This window comes from Branchiostoma lanceolatum, chromosome 16 (genome assembly GCF_035083965.1).
Source record: "Branchiostoma lanceolatum isolate klBraLanc5 chromosome 16, klBraLanc5.hap2, whole genome shotgun sequence".
Classification (NCBI taxonomy): domain Eukaryota; kingdom Metazoa; phylum Chordata; class Leptocardii; order Amphioxiformes; family Branchiostomatidae; genus Branchiostoma; species Branchiostoma lanceolatum.
The window spans coordinates 2,164,271-2,183,739 of NC_089737.1; the positions used below are offsets into that span (position 1 = coordinate 2,164,271).

At 38.8% G+C, this 19,469-nt stretch overlaps 1 protein-coding gene across 4 annotated transcripts in view; it reads left to right on the top strand.

Annotated features, from left to right (window-relative positions):
• LOC136421442 (fibroblast growth factor receptor substrate 2-like) overlaps positions 1-19,469 on the top strand; it is a 28,492-nt gene continuing 9,023 nt past the window's right edge. The window contains exon 1 of one of the 4 annotated variants that reach the window (XM_066408750.1): positions 1-157. The gene's annotated coding sequence lies outside the window, so the exon portion shown is untranslated. Of the gene's footprint in view, positions 158-3,079; positions 3,466-6,225; positions 6,349-17,254; positions 17,675-19,469 lie in introns of those variants that run through there. The other 3 variants (XM_066408753.1, XM_066408752.1, XM_066408751.1) reach the window with 3 other exon arrangements.

Genomic DNA, 19,469 nt, shown 5'->3' on the forward strand with positions numbered 1-19,469 from the left:
TCTGCTCCAGAACGAGGCTGGCTCGCCCAGGGTGGGGATAAAGGTCAACAATGTCGGGTTCGTTAGCAGAAATTGCAGGATTTCACCTCAAAATCTAGCTTTTCTCGGGCCCTGGACTGGTTGGTGGGATCAGAGAGTCGCCGTTGCGGGAGAGACGGTGAGTGCAGTGTTCGTACATCCGCGATTTTAGTAGCCATTTCCGCCGACCATACGGGCGCCGATTCCGCCACATCCTGATCAAGCGATCGGCACATCACGAGCGTTTATTTTTGCTCAAAATTGCACGATTTTACCTCAGATTTCGCCTCATTTTAACCCTATTTTTGCAGTTTTACACTGTTTCGCATGTGCAGACCGCTGTGCAAAGTCTATTATAGCTGTACAAGCTTGCACTAGCTAGATTTCCACTTGCAAACCCGTGCAGACCTGAACCCCGGGCAGAGCTCGGAGAGACGTACGATGTTTTGGCAAATGTTGGCAGTGGAATATTTATTTATCTGGTCCGCACAGATCGTTCAGACCTACTAGGGTTTCTGGAAAACTTCCCAGACGACACAAAACTCTTCTGAAGGGTCTGAAAGTGTCGTCTGCAAGCCGATTTGTTTGTTGATACTCCGGGTTGTTGTGGTTTGGAGGGTGATCTGATCATCATGTGAATCCGATGGCACGTATATGATCTGATACGTGGATTTGTAGACATTTTTTGAAGGGGGGGGGGGGGATTTTTATTTGCATATGTAGTGAGATCGGCGGGCATGACTGTTTTTACAGGCTTGCAGGGGTGTAAATATATGTAAAACATATTGTGCGTATCAGATTTGTCAGTTTGATAACTTGTTTTTTGAGGAGATAGAATCAGGAAGAAAGTGAAATACAAACAAGTTTAATCAGACGCAACAGTTTTTAATAACTTCTGCAGTCAATTATTCTGTAAAAGTACACTTAAGTGATATTTTTAGATATAACGAAGAGCTCTGATTGACACCAAGTTGCACGGTTTGAACAAACATTCAAAAGTTTCATCCCAGTTACACTGCTTTTGATAGAAATACTTCATGATGACATACATGTAAGGGCCAAACGTTTAAACAACAAAGCTTTATTGACAAAACAAAAAGTACAGTGACTTCCGTACGGTCGACTACAACCTACAAAATAGAAATACAAAATTAATCTCAAGATTCTACTTACTAAACAATATAGGCTTACATACATAAATCTCAAATCTAATCTTGACATAAACATGAGTGTCAGTATCTTTTCTTATAAAAAATGGGTGCCAGACTATTCTACAGAGAGGAGCAATAGGAGCAGCAAACTAGAGCTCAAAGAGGATGGATTCCAGGCTACAACGTTATATTAGTGATGAGACGTTAGATTAAGAGACTTTTGTTATTACTAAAGTCTGGCTACTGACAAGGTTTTGTTCCGGGTTCTAGGTCCAGTTCTTGTGAACGACTCGACTTTGTCCCCTTTATATCAATACAGACCTTAAACTGTCAGATAACAATCACATGTACTTGGGAGCTCGTTCTTAGTCACAATACAATACATCTAAGGGTATTTGATTTTGTACTTGTAATTTACATGCATGTAAAATGTATTTGTAGTGTACAACGACTGTTATTGTTTCAATTGATCTTAGCTGTACCTAAGAATGCATGACAAATACATTGTTGAATTGATTTTAAGGATTAGGTGGTTTTGGGTTCAAATCCCCCTATTTTTTTCCGTATCCTTGGCAGTAAACTAATTGCGTAAAACTAAAAGGACCAACATACCGATAAGACAGCATCTTTGTACTGTAAGTTTGAGACCCCTACATGCATACTGGAGGGCAACCTTGTTTAAAAAAAGTCAACTTAGACAACCTTGGTATAAATAATCAGGCTGGCAACCTTCATTAAAAAAAAGTCAGTGATACATGTAGTTTTCAAACTTTAGTCGAAGTAAGCAAACATTTCAAACTAATCTGCTTTTCTTTGCCTTACAGTTACAGTTGCAATGCGCTGTTTTATCATCTTGCGATGTTTCAACTTGGGTTGCCCACTGGGCAACCTGTATTCATAAACTGGTTACTTCCAAAAAAATGTTAAATGCCCCAAAAATCACAATTTTATTTTCAAAATTGTTGTCAAATCTTAGGCCTTAGACTTAGAGAAAAACAACTTTCCAATCTGTTGTTGTAATCCATCGTAACATCTTGAATATCAAGCAAAACCCAAGAACATATTAGAATAATACATGCAAACCATATTTGTCACGATAATATTACCATCTACAATGTTTGTATTGTGCTTACAGAACAAAATCTTTGGTTTCTGTACAAAAATGAAGCAATGTATAGCCCATTTCACGGATGAGTAATCAGCTCAAAAGGGACAAGCACCCAACTTTTGTTGCGGGATTACCCTCAGCAGTTGGTATGTTTATGTACATGTACGTGTACTGTGTTTCACTTAGTATTCTTTCGTCGTCACAAATGCGTGAGAAAAATCCTTGTAAGACTATTTCGATGGCAAACAGTTGTATGTTTTGGTGACCGGTGTAACATGACAAACATTTATGACTGGGTGGTTCATATTTTAATGACATTTTAAGGTGTCAAATTTGCGATGGCAAGCAGATACCCTTGCCAAGCTGGCATGGTGTGTTGCACCGAAGGGCGGTTATACAAAGTACAGGCTGTACAGATATAGAATATCATAAGGAACATATAGATATAGCAGTGTATTTCCTTCTTTTTACATGTCATACTTGAAGAAAGTACAAGTTTGACTCATTTTCTACACAACGTTTTTCTATACACACCAACAAAATCCATGTTAAATCTGTTGTAGGTAGCTCTCAATATTTGTGTATACACACATAACATGTAGAGGATACTACTACAAGATATTAGGGATTTAAGGATATCAGACATGGATTTATAGATTAAAAGTCTAGCGTGATCAAAATAGCAATAGCAATATACACCGGGGCACAGTACTGGAATAACCAAATAAGGGTGGAGTTAATCTAATCATGCAGTACTTGATGATTCACAACATGAATGTGATAGTCCTTTATCTGACTCAAGTCACTACAGATTAGGTTTGCCATTGTAATGTTATGAGCAGCACGGTAATCTAGCTAAGGACTAGACCAGGACAGTCTCTAGATCTTGCTTTAATTTTTTCTGTGTGCGTCCAAGTTATTGTTTGGGAGGTTTTGTATGTTAATTTTCGTTGTTGAATCTGTCATTCTAAGTTAATGAAAATGCTTTTTTGTCAATTTTGTGTCATGAAGTTCTGAGCTTTTGGACATGCGGGGAAATTTTTGTCCATCCCAAGAAGCAAATGTCCGTCCCGGGACGGAGGGACAGGTCCAGGAGACAGCCCTGGACTAGACTGACTTACTGTATGAGTTGCCTTCCTTCTTTCAGCGGGGTTGGAAATTCATTTTTGGGAACTGGTTCACCTACAAGTAAGTACAACCTAAAACTAAAGTTGCACCTGAAAATTTTGGATGCACAACACAGTTTGGAGCTTTGAAAAATTGTTTGGAATTTTAACATTTGTACCAGAGTAATGCAACAAAGGTGTTCTAATATTGTTTCTGACACTTAGATATATTGCTTACAAGTGTACACCTTTACCCTATACAAAATATAATCTAGTTGCTCCAGTGTACCCACATAAACTCATTTTAGGTGCACATGCATCCAGTATTTGGAACACAGTCTAGCTATAGTCCAATTGTTATACAAGAAGAATTTCAAGTGACAAATTTTGCACTGTCTATGATTTGTGCAAATATTTTTCTTGCTCTCTTTTCTTTTGTCATCTACATTTTATTTTCCAAATTTTCCATAGCAATTTTTTACATTGTACAGTCCAATATCTTACAATGTACAAAGGATAGATTGCCACTGGCTGCAGGGAGAGAGTTACATGCAAAAACAACATCTAATATCATTACAGAACAGCTACCTCCATTATTGTTTGACTCTGGAGACATAACCTTTGAACACAAGGATACAAGACGAACATATGGTACTGGTTGGTTTGGACCTCTTATCCTTGAAACGGCACCAAGTGACAGATGACTTGTCAAGGTCACCAAATTCTCATGTCTAGAAGAAGTCACACAATCCCTATTACTTTCAACTCTGTGGGCCAAAATAATGTCATTCCTTTGTTCTTAGGACAGGCTATCCCTAATTTTGTATGTAGTTAAACAAAGATCTAGCAGGTATTATTTTATAGAACTAGAAGAACTTTATTGCACGACAATCATACACGTTACAATGTACAGCAACAACTACATGTTGTATTAAAGGTGATACAAAATAGAGGTATAGAATAAAGCTTAACATCCTAATTACTGATACAATATAATAAGGGCTAGATCCAAGCATTTTGGGCAATTTTGATAAAAAGTGTTGATATCACATTTCGTTATATTTCGTTTTTAAGCATTCAGGTAAACAAGTAGAAACAATTATATTTTGCTTGTAGGTTGATATTTTGCCTTGTAAATTTGATACTGCTTTGAACATTAGAATCAACATTATAAGGTAGTACAGTAGTATAATTTTTCTCTATGTTTAGATACATAAAAGATAGCTACATATTTTAACTCAATTCTACATCAAAGACTTGGCTATTCTTGTCCAACCTTTTCTTCCATACATGTAACACTACACAAACCGGTTATGTCATCATTGCCCACTACATATGTGCTGCCCATTGACAACTGAGATCAAGTCAATCAATTTCCACTAGAGGGGTACAATTAATGGCCCTAAATCAACTCCCCTGTTTGTCCAGTGTGTAACAAACAGTGCAGTCGACTGTACAAATGGCCGACCTCCTGCTGGCTGGCTGTGTCAACAGGCCTGAACTTTATGGAGTAATTAACACCCTCAGACAATTAGGCCAGCAACAACCTATAGCTATACTGTAGGGATGGAAGTAGTTCTTTGGAATGATGTCCTAGAAGAGGTTTAAGGCTCAGGCTTGTTTTGGACGTCTTCTTGGGCGCTTTGTCTTCCTTTACCATAGATTACATGTATGTTTTGTTAGTTTTTCTTTTTTGTATACCTTTGGCAGCCAGTGTATGAAAAAGAAAAACTGACAAAATCGAAAGGCCGACAAAACACCTAAGAAGACCTCCAAGTACAATGTAGGACTGTAACTTGTTCTTAGGGATATAGTCCAAGCATCGGTTTTAGGCTTCGGCTAGTTTCGGACGTTTTCTTGGCCGTTCGGTCTTCCTTTACTTGTATATTTTGTCAGTCTTTCTTGTTTATAATATACACAAGCAATATGTATAAGAAAAACTGACAAATGATAAAAAGGGCAACAAAACACCTGAAGAAGATATCCAAAAGAAGCTGAATGCTTTGCTTGGAAAGTACTTAGGAAGTCCATCTTTCAATGTGATTGTGAAGAAAATTATCATTGTATTGCTGTGGAATGTTTTTGGGAGATGCTAATATGGTGTTAAAGTTTAACAGGTCTGTGTTTGACTGTAGACAGTTGTGAGGGACAACAAAAATAAACCCGAGAGTAAGTCATGTCCTGAAATGTGAGTCATTGACCCCCACATCAGAGAAATGAGTGTTTCAAGGTGTGGCTGTTGTATGCTCATGAGTAAGACAATTTTCTTCGAACTGTGGAAGGCCTGTTCCATTTGAAAATTCCGAGAATCGTTGTAACTTGAAAGTCTAATCATTACGCTTACAAATACATATACAAAGATGTACCGACAGAAGAAGTTTTATGATTACAAATCAAGAGCTTCTAATCTTTCAGGTGTAAAGATTTAGGTTTGAAAAATCACAAAACTAACAAGAAGGTTGTAGTACAGTCAGGCAAAATGAGCAACTTAGATATTTGCAGACATTTTTTTCTGCATTGAAGGTATGATTTTGACATCTTACAGTGTTGCAAATAACAATTAAAGAATTTGAGATTGTTACATGTATATTCAATTTCAACCCATGTGGAAAATTGTCACAAAACTCAAACATATTCAGCATAAATGTTATGATGAAACCATATGAATTTATAAGACCATTGTTTGTTTCACAAGACCTTGGACCTTGTAATGTACCAATACTAATAGAGCCAGTTTGTTTAACTAGAGGTAGATCACAATAGAGAGAATACATGAGCGTGTTTTGGAGTGTTTGCAGAAATGTGTGGGTGGGTGTCTTGGTAAAGAGAGACACAAACAATTGGAAACCAGTCCTGTTTGTCAGAGTTTGTACTGAGGGGGTGGAAACAAACATGATTCAACCCTCCGACCTCACACTGTTAGCTTATAGGGACCTACAAAGAAGGAAGAGACATGTACAAAAAGGTTTTTTTATTTTCTTTTTCAAACTTATAAAAGTAGACCATTGCTGCAAGGTTTTATTCTGTCTTGCTGTCCAGTTTTCTACATCCATTGTTTTCCAATTTTATAGCTGTTAACTGCTTCTGCCACTTTGAAAAACAGTGGGTTTGAGAGATCTCTAGTGCAGCACCACCCAGGTATGCACAGTTTAGATTTACAGGAGTGTATTATACTGGGGGATGTTGGGTTGGACTCTGATATCTGTTTGGATGTATCTTTTCAGGGTGGTGGAATTATATACCCTGTTGGAATTATGTGTAATTAGTAGATATTACATCACAGTATACTTTTTTCCCCACTTCCTTCACATGTGATTTCATCTAGATCCTTGTGTCTCATTTAAACCATAAAACAGTCTCTGTGTCTAGAGTAAAGCTACTTGGACTGAACCGTGTATGTTATTGAGGTGAGTTAGCCTGCCTATCTTCGATATTGTCTCCAAGAGTTACAGTAAACGCCCAATGTGTTTACACATATAACTCCATTGTTTTCTCGTCAACTAGGGGATAACATATTTCTTGTTTGACAACAATCAGGGTTGCAGGTATGTAGTGGTTATCCATGGGGTGGCAGGTACTGTTGTGGAGCAGCAGTAACTTGTGAATCGTTGTAATATCTTTATAAAAAGCCTCTGGGGAGTTCTTAAAGTCTAAAGATCTTGACTTAGACAAACTTTTGAAAGACATTATTAAGCTACAGTATTTTGGTATGCTTTAGAAAATGCTGTTGATACGTATAGCCTAGTATATTAAATAAGGCTTAAGACTTTTGACTTTGAATGTACTTATCTGCCTTTTTATGTTTTTTTACTTGTTTGGAAGCGAATCAAACAGCAAGTGTGCAGACTGAATCAGGGGTGTTCCATTCTAGTATTGTAGGACTCACAAACTGCCACTTAATTTGTATATTGAGTACAAGAGTAGAAAAAATTGATAATGATAGCAAAGAATAAAATGAGACTCTTAAGAGCTTCCTCATAGACTTTTGATTAAAGATTTTGCAACAAAACAATTATTACAGAAATTCTGTAGCAAAATACTTTTTTATTTCCACCATCATAGTTGTCTTTACTCCTTCCCTCTCTAAGATTTCTTCCAGACAAGATACTTCATATTCATGATAAGGAGGTGTATGGAGCCACCCACAACACACCACACACAGATTAATAGCTACCTGATTTCCTTCTGTCCACCCCTGCCTCACTCCTACACACATCCCTTCTTATAAAGGCAAGTCTGAGACAATCTCTTACTATTGGTCTTCAGACAAACATCACCTTAGACCAACCAGACCTTTAAACATCTTAGTCTTAAACTGTAAGTGAAAGTCTGCTTGTATTACTTTTTTTATTTTATTTTACAGGACTATCTCTGGTATTTGGAGCTTTTCTTTTACACAACCAGTAATGTCTCTCACCTGTTACGTTTCGATGTCCTGTCTATAAGACACCTTCCTCAGAGCTTCTGACTGGAGTACTGCTTCTCGCCGCTGTAATTAGCTGAAGTAGGTGGTGCTTTTGGGCGAGAACATTATTGTGGCTAAGTTTATATCCCCTCTCATCTCGGTTCCTCTTTAGGGAAGACTATCTCTCGTTTATTTGGGACTAGATATAGTCACATTCACTAGGAAGAGATTTTTGTTCACATCTACAACAGTAAAATAGTTGAAATCCTTTAAACACGGTGTATACGGGCAGTGCTTGTCTCCATTTCTGTAGCCCTTGGGCCACATAGGCCTCTACAGTTGGGAGCTACTAGTCCACTGGTAGTGGTGTGTGTTCACTTCCCATACTCTTTCTCATACCGATACGGTAATTGCTGATTGCTAAGCAGAGAAATCAGTTTGTACCAGTCTTTGGTATGACCTGGTTGGGGTTTGAACCCCTAACCTTCTGAATGCAAGGCCCACACTCTACCCCTTAGGGCTGTTGTACCAGCTAAATCAAAATTTGTGACTACCAAAATTGTCGTCTTTAGGTCATGTTGATTCCATTGTATGGATGACATCTTCTTGGACCCCCAAAACTGATGCAAGCATGAAGAAAATAAAGGTGGCAAAAAAAGTTGCCTTCATTATGAAATCTAAGTGATCAAAAAGGTTGACTAAACAAATGACTAAACACAAAAACACTAAACAATAGATTCTTCATTTTTGTTCTTTCACATCTTTTCTTTGACTTTAGAAATGACTTCGTCATTATACGACATCAGTATCCGTATTCCAAAATAACTTTTTGCAATTCACAGCATATATTTGCTTATTTTCAGCAGCTTTGTACGATTTATCGAACGGTAAAGAAACTTCTTTGGATGGAAATTGATGCGCAAATAGAGGTCATCCATATGATCAATTTAACATGGCCTTTCCTGAAAAGAAAGGCATTTTCTTTTTTAATTGAAAAATTTTCTCCAGAAGGTTATTCCCACACCTCCCCCTGACATGTCCCTGGCTGAAAGTCTCTCTGTCAAGTTCAAGTTCAAGTTTCCCCCAGGGGGAGTATAAGATGGCCCCCCCTGATAGCTGTCTCACCCTTGACCTCACCGGTTTACGTTAACTTCTTGACCTTTTGTCCTTTTTGCAGCAGAGTAGATCAGTTTGTGGTTGATGTCTGTGACATGTCTGATGAGTTACAGGCAGGAATGAACCAGGCTTTCGACACTAGATTTGAGACAAGTTGACAATAACTTTCACAGTTGTGTGTTGATCATTCTTCCCACTTGGAGAATTAACGGAGAGGTTGTATGAAAATTCCTGCAGCTGTTTTTCCTAGGACTGAATTTTGTGCAGGTTTGTTTTCCATATAAAAAAATTTGGGAATAGTTAAAGAATGGTTTGGGAACAGTCTCCAGGATCCGTCCCTCCATCCCAGGACAAAAATTATACCATATAGCATGGGCTCCCAAACATTGAGTAACAGGACAACAAAAATTTAAAGCTCTGTTTGGACAGTTAGGATCATTTTTCATGTTAAGGACTACTTGGAAAATTTAAGGCGAGTTTGTTTGAAAAGTTGGGAAGTTATTCTTTTTCCTAGGATTTTAGATTTGTGCAGATTTTTTTTTCAGCCATTGCCATTTTGCTGTCAATTTTTTTATGTAGATGTTGGACAAGGAACAAATTGTTTCATCTTTAGATGCTTTGGACTTCACAAAAAGAAGTGACGTTGTCCCATTTTTCCATTACACACAGTATCCTTCAACAACAACCATTTTCTTCCTTTCTTTAAAGATATTATGTATTCATTCTTATGTCTTGTCAGAAAATCAGGCAGTTTACATACATGTAATTTCAGCATTACAAAAATGTTGTTCAAAGACCTACCTCAATTTTCTACGTAAGCAAGAATGTATATGTATCATCAGTAGAATTTTATTAGAGCTAGACTAATCGTAATTGTGCTTTGACTGTACAGATGTGAAGCAAAGCTATAATGGCATCAATATCAAAACATAAAGGGTTTTTGGGAAGAAAAATCTGGCACCAAAACATAATGCCTACTCATTCAAGCTTGATTTAGATACACAGATATCATTTTTTTCTTGTTTGAAATATTTGTCACCAATGCGCGAACGACTTTGTAGATTTTAAGTGCATGATTAATCTAACTCATATTGATTGAAATACCTTCTTTTTTAGCTGTGTTCGTGATTGGTCTGGCAAATTTCTAAACAAAATTTTTAGCTAGGCATTCACCAAGGACATTTGCCAAGGACATTCATCTGAATTTGCAATCCTCTAAACTGTTTTTATAGCTTGATAGCTCATGAGTGAATTCTTTCATACAAATTTTGTTCTACCACTGCCTACTACTTACATGTACATGTATCTAAACATTACTATCTTTGTTGAATGTACAAGGATTTATGATTATTCAAAAGAATTATTTGATAAGATTTGGTTTTCTTCAATTATTTTGAGATATGAGCCATTTATACCAATCCATAGATATTTTATTTTTTCTAAGTCCTCTTACCTTTTTGAAAGGTCCTTGTTTTTAAGTCCTCCCTGAATAATTATTCAACAAAAAATGAAATTTGATTCCTAGTATTTTGTGTGCAAGTTTGGCTCCAAGTTTCAACATCTGCATATGATTCAGCCCCTGATCACTGTCTAGACTCTCATTATCTTCTCAAACATAACTAGAGTTCCACGACCTCATACCTTCGCCAAATGATTTTAACCTTTATGACTGACGTATTTAGGAGTGTTTCTCATCAATCATGAATCATACCAGTTGATTGTGTTCAGCCAAATAACAGAAGTTGTCCAAAGTATGAGCTTATCAAAGAAGGTTATGCTAAAATTATCATCAATTATGCAAATGAGGTTCTTATTAGCATTATTTGATTCAACGATGTGCACATTCACATAACTTTCAAATGCCACAAGTATGAAATTGTCATCATTTACCTGTATGTTATTATAGTAGTTTCTCATTAATCATGCAAATTACGCCTACAATTGCATATTTTCTATCCATTAACATTCCTCTCCTCCTCAGTTACAAGTGTCATATATTTGAATAGTCATATCCTGGAACACAGCGGGCTTTTGAAATTGTCTCATTAGTTATGCAAATTAGAAAATCTGATTTGCATAATTATATCTAATCATACAAAGCATCACGTAAGCTATCTACATACCAAAAATCAAGACCATCCATTAAGCCCATCTTGAGTTATAGCATTTTCTCATTAATTTTATATATGCAAACGAGGTCTTCATTTGCATAATTGATATCTATTAATATTTCTCTCCTCCTCAGTTACATGTCACATGTTTGAGAGGCCTATCATGGAATTTGGCGGATGTATAAACTTTCCTCATTAATTATGCAAATTAAGTATCTAATCATGTACATCATCACTCAAGCGGAAGTGCGTGGCCGTCACCCTAATTTCTGCCCGAGATTGCTGTTTACGTTTAGGCGCGATGCTGCCGGGTGTACTCTCCAAGCAGGGCATGGGTTTCGGCTGTTTTTTTACGTGTTTTTAGGCGTTTTGCCGGGCTTTCTACTTTGTCTAGACAAAAAAAGGTGACAAAGTAGAAAGCCCGACAAAAACGCCTAAAAACATGTCAAAAACCAGCCAAAACCCATGCCCTGCTTGGAGAGTACACCCGGCAGCATCGCGCCTAAACGTAAACAGTAGCCGACATGGCCGAGTGCGCCTCTCTGTGACGATCAGCGGGGTGGGCCTCGGACTATTAGAACAGCCGTAAATGTATCAGATTCCGGGTAATCTCCTTATTTGGAAGTTGACAGTCCGCAGTTTAGCAGCACAGAAGCTGTTATTAACATAAAAGATTCCTTTCTATGTCAGTGCGGGAGAGAATTGATTTTTAACTGTATTTCTGACAAATTTCTGGAGCAAGGTTATGTCATTTTTTCATCCAGAACAGTGAATTGATGCACAGAAAATTCATTTCTACCAAAGTAGGAAGATAATGTTTCAACTAAATTGATAAGCTTCCCCATGATTGGACGATTCGGCTGCTTCAAATTTGTGGCGCCGCCCACGACTTTCCTTGTTCCCAGGGCATCCAGTCTTTCTGGTGCCTTCGCCGACTGTCATCAAAGGCTGCCGACTGTCAATCAGCGGCAATTTCATGGGAAAATACATGAGTTGGAACTACGTGCGGCAGTCACCAGCGAACTTCTGGCGACCGGTGATTTTTACGTTCCTTGAACTTTCAGTTCCACGTTCAGTTCTGTAGTAGCTACAATTTGACGCAGAACAGCGGTTTCGGAGGCTTCCTGGAACGGCGGCGTATATATTTGGGCAATTTAGGGGGGTGAGGCGATTTCTAACACGGGCCAAGGTTCTCTAAATTATGCCGACAAAGGGACCCTCAAAACTGAAAAAGAAGCCTTCTCAATAGCCTAAAATGCAAGAGCTTACTTTGTTTACCAGCAAAATTTGTTCATCAAAATTCGAGAAATAGCATTTCAACGGTTCAAGATTTTTAGATTTTCCTGCGGTTGCATGTCGCACCTCCCGCGGCGAAAAATATGTCGGAGGGCATCGTCCCCAAAAAATCAAGCTGTATTTCTTTTTTTACAATAGAGATGTCTATATATCTGCTTGATTAAACTTAGCAAACTCTTCCAGAAAAATTTGTCTCTCATATAGCAGTTCAAAGGGTCCCAATTTCAAAATTTTCTCAACTGTCTTGCCCCCTATACACTTTGATTTTTTTGCTGCCGCCTCTGGTACCGACAACCGCTGGTTCCCGGTTCTTGTTTTATAGCATGCGTCAGCTATCCCAAGTGGACGCCCGATGTCCATATCGTAGTTGTTTTGTAAATGGGGGTCGTTTTTCTACCATTTTTACACGATACCTGTAGGGGGAGGGTCATGGAAAATTTTTTTCGAGGTGGGGGGGAGGGTCATGGAAAAATTTTTTGAAATGGGGGGGAGGGTCATGGAAAAATTTTTTGACCGGACTTCCAGTGCACCACCCCTACCCCCCCCCCCTAAATATCGTATGGTCCCTAAAAAGTTATTGCATGACTTTTTTATTTTTTTCATTTTTCAGAGACACCATTTACTAAGCTTTCTCAGCATATATATCGTGACCCCTGGAAAACTCGTTTTTTCCGAGCAGGTTCGATCAAAAAAGTGGAAAAAAAATGATAATTTTCGGGTCCAAAATAAAGGGACAACGGACAATAGAGATAAATACATCGGAAAACAGCAGAAAACCGCTTTTCGACCATGTGATTACATTTTCCGTCCTACTTCTCTTGGCGGAATTGTAGCCCGTCGACCTGAGGGTGTCGGCATACATATGAGATCTTAAAAAAAACTCTGGTCCGAGACCTTACCAAAAATCAAAACTATCCATCAATCCCATCTTGAGTTATAGTATTTTCTCATTAATTATGTAAATGAGGTCATCATTTGCATAGTTGATATCTATTAATATTTCTCTCCTCCTCAGTTACATATGTCACAAGTTTGAGAGTCCAATTATGGAATTTGGCGAATGTATAAACTTTCCTCATTGATAATTAAATTAGATACTTATTTGCATAATAAGTATCTAATCATGTACATCACTCAAGCTATCTACTTACCAAAAATCATGACCATCCATCATGCCCTTCTTGAATTATTCCATTTCAAAGTCTGTAGCAAAACCTGCTCCTGCAGTTCCAAAAAAGCCGCTAGGGGGCCCAAACCTAGACCACTTACTCACTGTCCAAAGAGCTATCTACCGCTCAAAAATCAGGGCCATAGCATGGCCAGAACACGAGATATCAAAACAGGAAGTTCCGCTGCAGTACCGTAACAAGCCGCTAGGGGACCCAAAATCTAATCATTTCCAAGTCTCATCAAGACCTACCCACCTACCAAATATCAAGACAATCCATCCAAGCCTTCTCGAGTTATGTTGTACGTTACAAACAAACACACAAACACACAGACAAACGCTACCCTCTGCATAACCTTCTCGGCGAAGGTAACAAAACTTTACTTTTCAAGTTTGAGCCTGGATCTGTTGTTTTATTTCTTCATTTAATCATCCCCTCCAATATATACTGATACTAGTGACCCCAAGGACTTTAGGGTGAACTACTTGTTTGTTTATGTGATTGTTTTGTATAACACTATATATAGGTAAAGCTTTAGGCATAATACATCAGTTTTTATATGTTAGTACAAGCTATGTAAGACCAGACTGTAACTTTAAGGTTTGATCCACTCACACCAGGATAGAGCCCTAATATTTTGATAACTTGTGTGGTAGCCTGGTAGGTTCTTTTACGTGGTGTGACTCTCTTCGAGCGCTGGATCTTTGGTACTTTATGTCCCTTCCAATAGCTAGGACGTCCCTAATCGATGAGGGTCTGCATGGGGGGTCCCGACAATGCTTTATGCGGAATTCAGAAGAACCCCCTACTCACAACGCTAAGATCAAGGAAGGCGATTACGCAAAATTTGGTCCCCTCGCTACGAATTACGTGACGAAGACGGCTTTCCCTACGAATCATGGTGAATAAAAATAGGCTGCCTACGCCTTGCGGAAAAGAGCATGCAGACCCTCATTGATGCTAGGAACAGATTTTCACTCAGAGTCAAGTGAGGAAAAGTGTTAGTTATAAAGTGCCTTTCCCAAGGGCACAACATTCCGACTTAGTCATCCTAGTTAGTTTAACTAGTTAGTTAGCCCCAGTAAACTAACCAGGATGACACTCACAGGGTAATACAAGACAGTCAAACTTGCCCAAGAAGACCGTTCAGGGGACAGATAAGAGCTGGTCTATGTGGACAGGTGGTCACCGTAGACTATACAAATTATCTAAGGGATCGCCCAAATGTGGTCACATTGTCCACATGGTCCTTATGTGGAGATGGTCACTTGTACTTGACTGTACTGCTAAACTGGAAGATCAATTATAATGTTTATTATTATGATTTCTAACTCTTACAGAATATACATATACTACATTTAGTGTACAAAAGGAACTTTACGTGACCCTACACAAATATCTAGGTGCACTGGTGCACCCACAGTCAAAGATTTTTGGTGCTTTGGTGCACCAAGTCCAATATGTATCTGCACCCAGTATTTTAAGCCCTGTCCAGCCTACATGTTAGCCTGGGTGCCATCCTATTTCTACCGGGGCTCCTACATTCGCTACGGTAACCCTAAAAAAATAGGATAGCGAATGTAGGAACCCCAGTAGAAATAGGATGGCACCCAGGCTACCTACATGTAGCTATAGTCCAATTGTTTTATAAAAGAACTAGGATGAGTTTGTGTGATGAATTTTTTCTAGTCTATAGGAAATATTTTTCTTTCCAATTTTAGGTGCACAAAAGTGCAAATGCTGTATTATGCACCTAGTATTTCAAACCCTTTCAGTCTAGCTATAGTCCAATTGTTTTACAAAGAACTAGGCAGAATTAGGGTGATGTTTTTCATAGTTAATGTGCAAATATTTTCCCTCCAATCTGATGCACACAAGTGCATATGCACATAGTCTTTCAAACCCTGTACTGTCAGTCTAGCTATATAACGGGGGGTGCCCAAATATCGGACGTTTTTTTACGCGCTGGAACTCACGGCGCTCCATTGCTGGTTGCCAGAGAATGGTCATGTTTTAATGAATGAATTTTGAACACATTCATCTAAAGACCATACTTGGACAAAAAATGTATTCATACTGTTCATGGGCCCTTCATGCTCCGCGTTACATGCGGAAGACGCTGTGAGACATTTTCACGAATGTACCTTCTGATTTAGTGCTACGCCAGATAGTGTGCCTAACTTCCTACGCTTTGGTAATTTTGCTCTCTTCGGAAGTTAGTGATGAAGTTAGGGAAATGTAAATTAGGCTTGAAGTCTGCTATATTCTAGCTTTCTTTTGACCGGAAAATTTTGACTGTGTGCACTTCTCACGTCATGTGAGAAGGGCTATATCTAGCGCATCCCAGTTCATGTTTCCACGGGAAATAGGCTACTACGCGGCCCGACGTACGTATTGAATACGGCCCGACTTACGAAATCATTACGAATAAACGACACCGCTGACATCAACAATACTCCGTCTACTTATTGGGAAATATCTTCGCCATCTCTGTATTCAGTTTCCTTTTCATAGACGGTACCAATCACATGTTAGAGCGTAACAAAACTGTGCGTTGAATCGTTTCGCCACCATCGCGGCCCCCAAAAATGGCGGGAAAACAACGTCGTCAGACGACAGCAATGTTTACGTTGTTTTTCTTCGGTCGGTTTTCTTCTCAACAAACACTTAAAGACCCAAATTTTTAGTGTTTTATGAAGTTATTTTTCTTATGTGTATGATAGCTGTGTGACTTATGTATCTGCTTGGCACAGGTCGTATATTTAGGTGCCGGGCCGTCTAGCTACGCAGTGACCCTCTACTTAGCGCTACCATCATTATTGTCAAAATACTACTTTTCGACAAAACAAGAAATGAATATGTACACATATGTTTTGAATGTAAATGACAATCATGTGCATGAACTTGGGTTATTTACCTTCCTTATCAGCTTAGTTATTGGACACAAACACGGCGTACTTATGCAAAATAAGATCAGTAAAAAATCCGTGCGATGTTAGGGCGCGTCGATGTTCGGGCGCCCCCCGTTATAGTCAATTGTTTTACAAAAGAACAAGGAAGAATTTGCATTATGACTTTTCTTCTCGTCTATATACATGTATATATAAACGGTATGTCCAGTTCAAACCCTGGGTTTACCCCATGTCAGTACTGTCCAGTTTTACACACACTCCACTAACTCAGGAAGTCAAGTTTTACACACACTAGAGTACTCATGAAGGGTCTATATTTGCCTCACAATCTTGACAAGTTTCCAATCGCTGAATCCTGGTTATCTAGTCTATAATCCTGGAAATATCTTTCACTCCAATTTTAGGGGCACAAAAGTACATATGCACCTAGTATTTCAGACCCTGTCAGTTTTATAAATGAACTAGGAAGAATTTGGGTGATGGCTTTTTTTTCTAGTCTATATTCTGCAAATATTTTTCTCACCATATGTCCCAAATAGTTCAAACCCTGGGTTTACCCCATGTCAGTACTGTCCAGTTTTACACACACTCCACTGACTCAGGAAGTCAAGTTTTACACACACTAGAGTACTCATGAAGGGTCTATATTTGCCTCACAATCTTGGCAAGTTTCCAATCGCTGAATCCTGGTTATCCTGGCTTTCTAAAATTGAAGACAGCAGTTGACTCACAGTAACCCGACCAACAAAGGTTAACCCATCCGAGATATTAACCCTGATATCATCATCCTTGTCCTTGGTTAATTCAATTACCTGTTTTCCCGCTGCCGACCAATGAGAAATCGCGTTAGAATTGCAAGCAGGCAGGGGGCTGGTTGTAAGGCTTGTTTTGATTGGTGGCCCCTGGAAAGTGCCAGACAATCTTGGAAAGGATTGCAGTGAGCGAGGGAGCATGAGCCACTTGTTGTACATGTATAGGCAGAAATAGGGTATGGAGAATGCTGCATGGAAAATATGTGCACAGTGGATAACAAGACAACCTGTAGTTACCATTTTCCGCAGGCTTCTGCAAATGGTGTAGAAATCCATGAGGATTTGGTCACAGCAAGCTGGAGTTATACATTTGGCATAAAATACATGTCAACCTTTCAGCCTGTACAATGCTGTGGCGGTTGTTAGGTAAAGTGGAGCGTCCCAGCTATGAAGACTTCAGGGTTCGTTGAACTTCAAGTTCTGGAGTGTAGCAATCACTAGTGCTGGCAGTACTAAAGGTAGAGTCAACGGTAAGGTTATAGCTTCATTACAGTACATCCCAAATCTTCTTATCACGATGCATGTTTTAAAGGTAAACAATCTCAGATATTAATAATGTCACTGTGTGTGTTGTTATAATCCCTTTTTGAATTATATATCTGTTATGGACAAACAATGCATTTTGAGGTCTTTGGTGCTGAGAGAATAACAATACGTTTCAGCTGAAATATTTTTTATTCAAAGCACTGGTAAATTATCATTCATACATACATACATACATACATGTAATACTGTTCCCTTTTACAGAGTCTGATTTTGACACTATAGTATTAGGTAATAACATAGACAATACAAGCACTACATGTGTATAGACCCCTGGTTAAGCAGGAATATCACCCCTCTAAATATAGCCAGTTGCATACAATAAGGCTGTTGGTAATATTTCTATAGGTTAGCAGGACTTCTATAAATGTATTTGTTCTGATAATGTCACCAGAAAACCTCCCACTGAGCCAATTCTGGAATCTTCCAAAAACCATCTCTCAGCAATCATATCTATAATAATATACATGTATTATTGGCTTCATTTTCTTCAATCTGTCGTTTATATAGCTTTACAGAACAGTTACAGTCAGATGTGCAAAGACTAGGTGTAACAGGCCATTCAGTGTAATATAACCAGCTGCTGCCGCGCCATGTGCCTGCGAAGCTGGTGTGTTACGCCAAATGGAGGTTATAGTACTAGCTATATAGATACAGATACAGAAGTCTGTTTTGAGTAAAAACAATGCCCAATGAACCAAGATATATTTTCAAATTTAGATTTGAATACCTATAATTGATATTATATGTTTCATGTATGAATATACAGTCAAACCTGTACAAGTGTCTGTTACATAAAGACCACCTGGCCAATGTGGCTTTTTGGTGGTCCCCTAAATGATTTTCCCATTGACACAAGCATCAAGAATCCTGTCTATGGTGACTGCCTGTCCACATAGACCAGAGTGGTCTTCTTAGGCAGGTTTGACTAGCACTGTGCGTAAAGCAAAATTGCACAAGGTATGTACATACTGTAGAACTACAAGGTAAAAGCTTTTATGATTTTCATGAAATGTCAAGAATAGGTTGTAATAGTACAGTTGTATGCTAACGTGCACAAATTTAATGGTACCTTACAAATATCTAGGTGTCCCAGACCCAAAACAAAGGTGCACAGCTCCAATCTTCAGCGCACAAAAGTACACATGCACCCAGCATTTCTAGCCCTGATATGTAACCCTACACAAATGTCTAGGTGCACTGGTGCACCCACAGTCAAAACAAAGGTGCACAGCTCCAATTTTGGGTGCACAGAAGTGCATAATTATGCACCAGGGCTGTCTCCAGGACCCGTCCCTATGTCCTGGGACAGAAATTGGCTTGTTGGGATGGAAACAAATTTTACCTTGTCGGTCCCAAGATCTGAACTGTATGACATGAAATTGATGAAAGTGTATCTTCATAAGCTTAAAATAACAAATTCAACAAGGAAAATTTTCAGCACATTGGATCCCAAACAATGAGTGGGATGGAAGAAAATTAAAAGCTGGAGACAGCCCTGATATGCACCCAGCATTTCCAGCCCTGCAGTAGATGCTTCAAGTTTTGGGAATGTGACAAGACAAGACGCTGGTTATGCCGACCATACGAGAAGGAACGCCCCCTCACTGTGTGGGTGGAGTTAGAAATGTTGGCTCTCTAAGTGGAGAAACATCAGAATCCATTTAGAAGAACGCTATCCAGCGCATTTTGATTCACCTTTGGCCGTGCTGCAAATGTAAA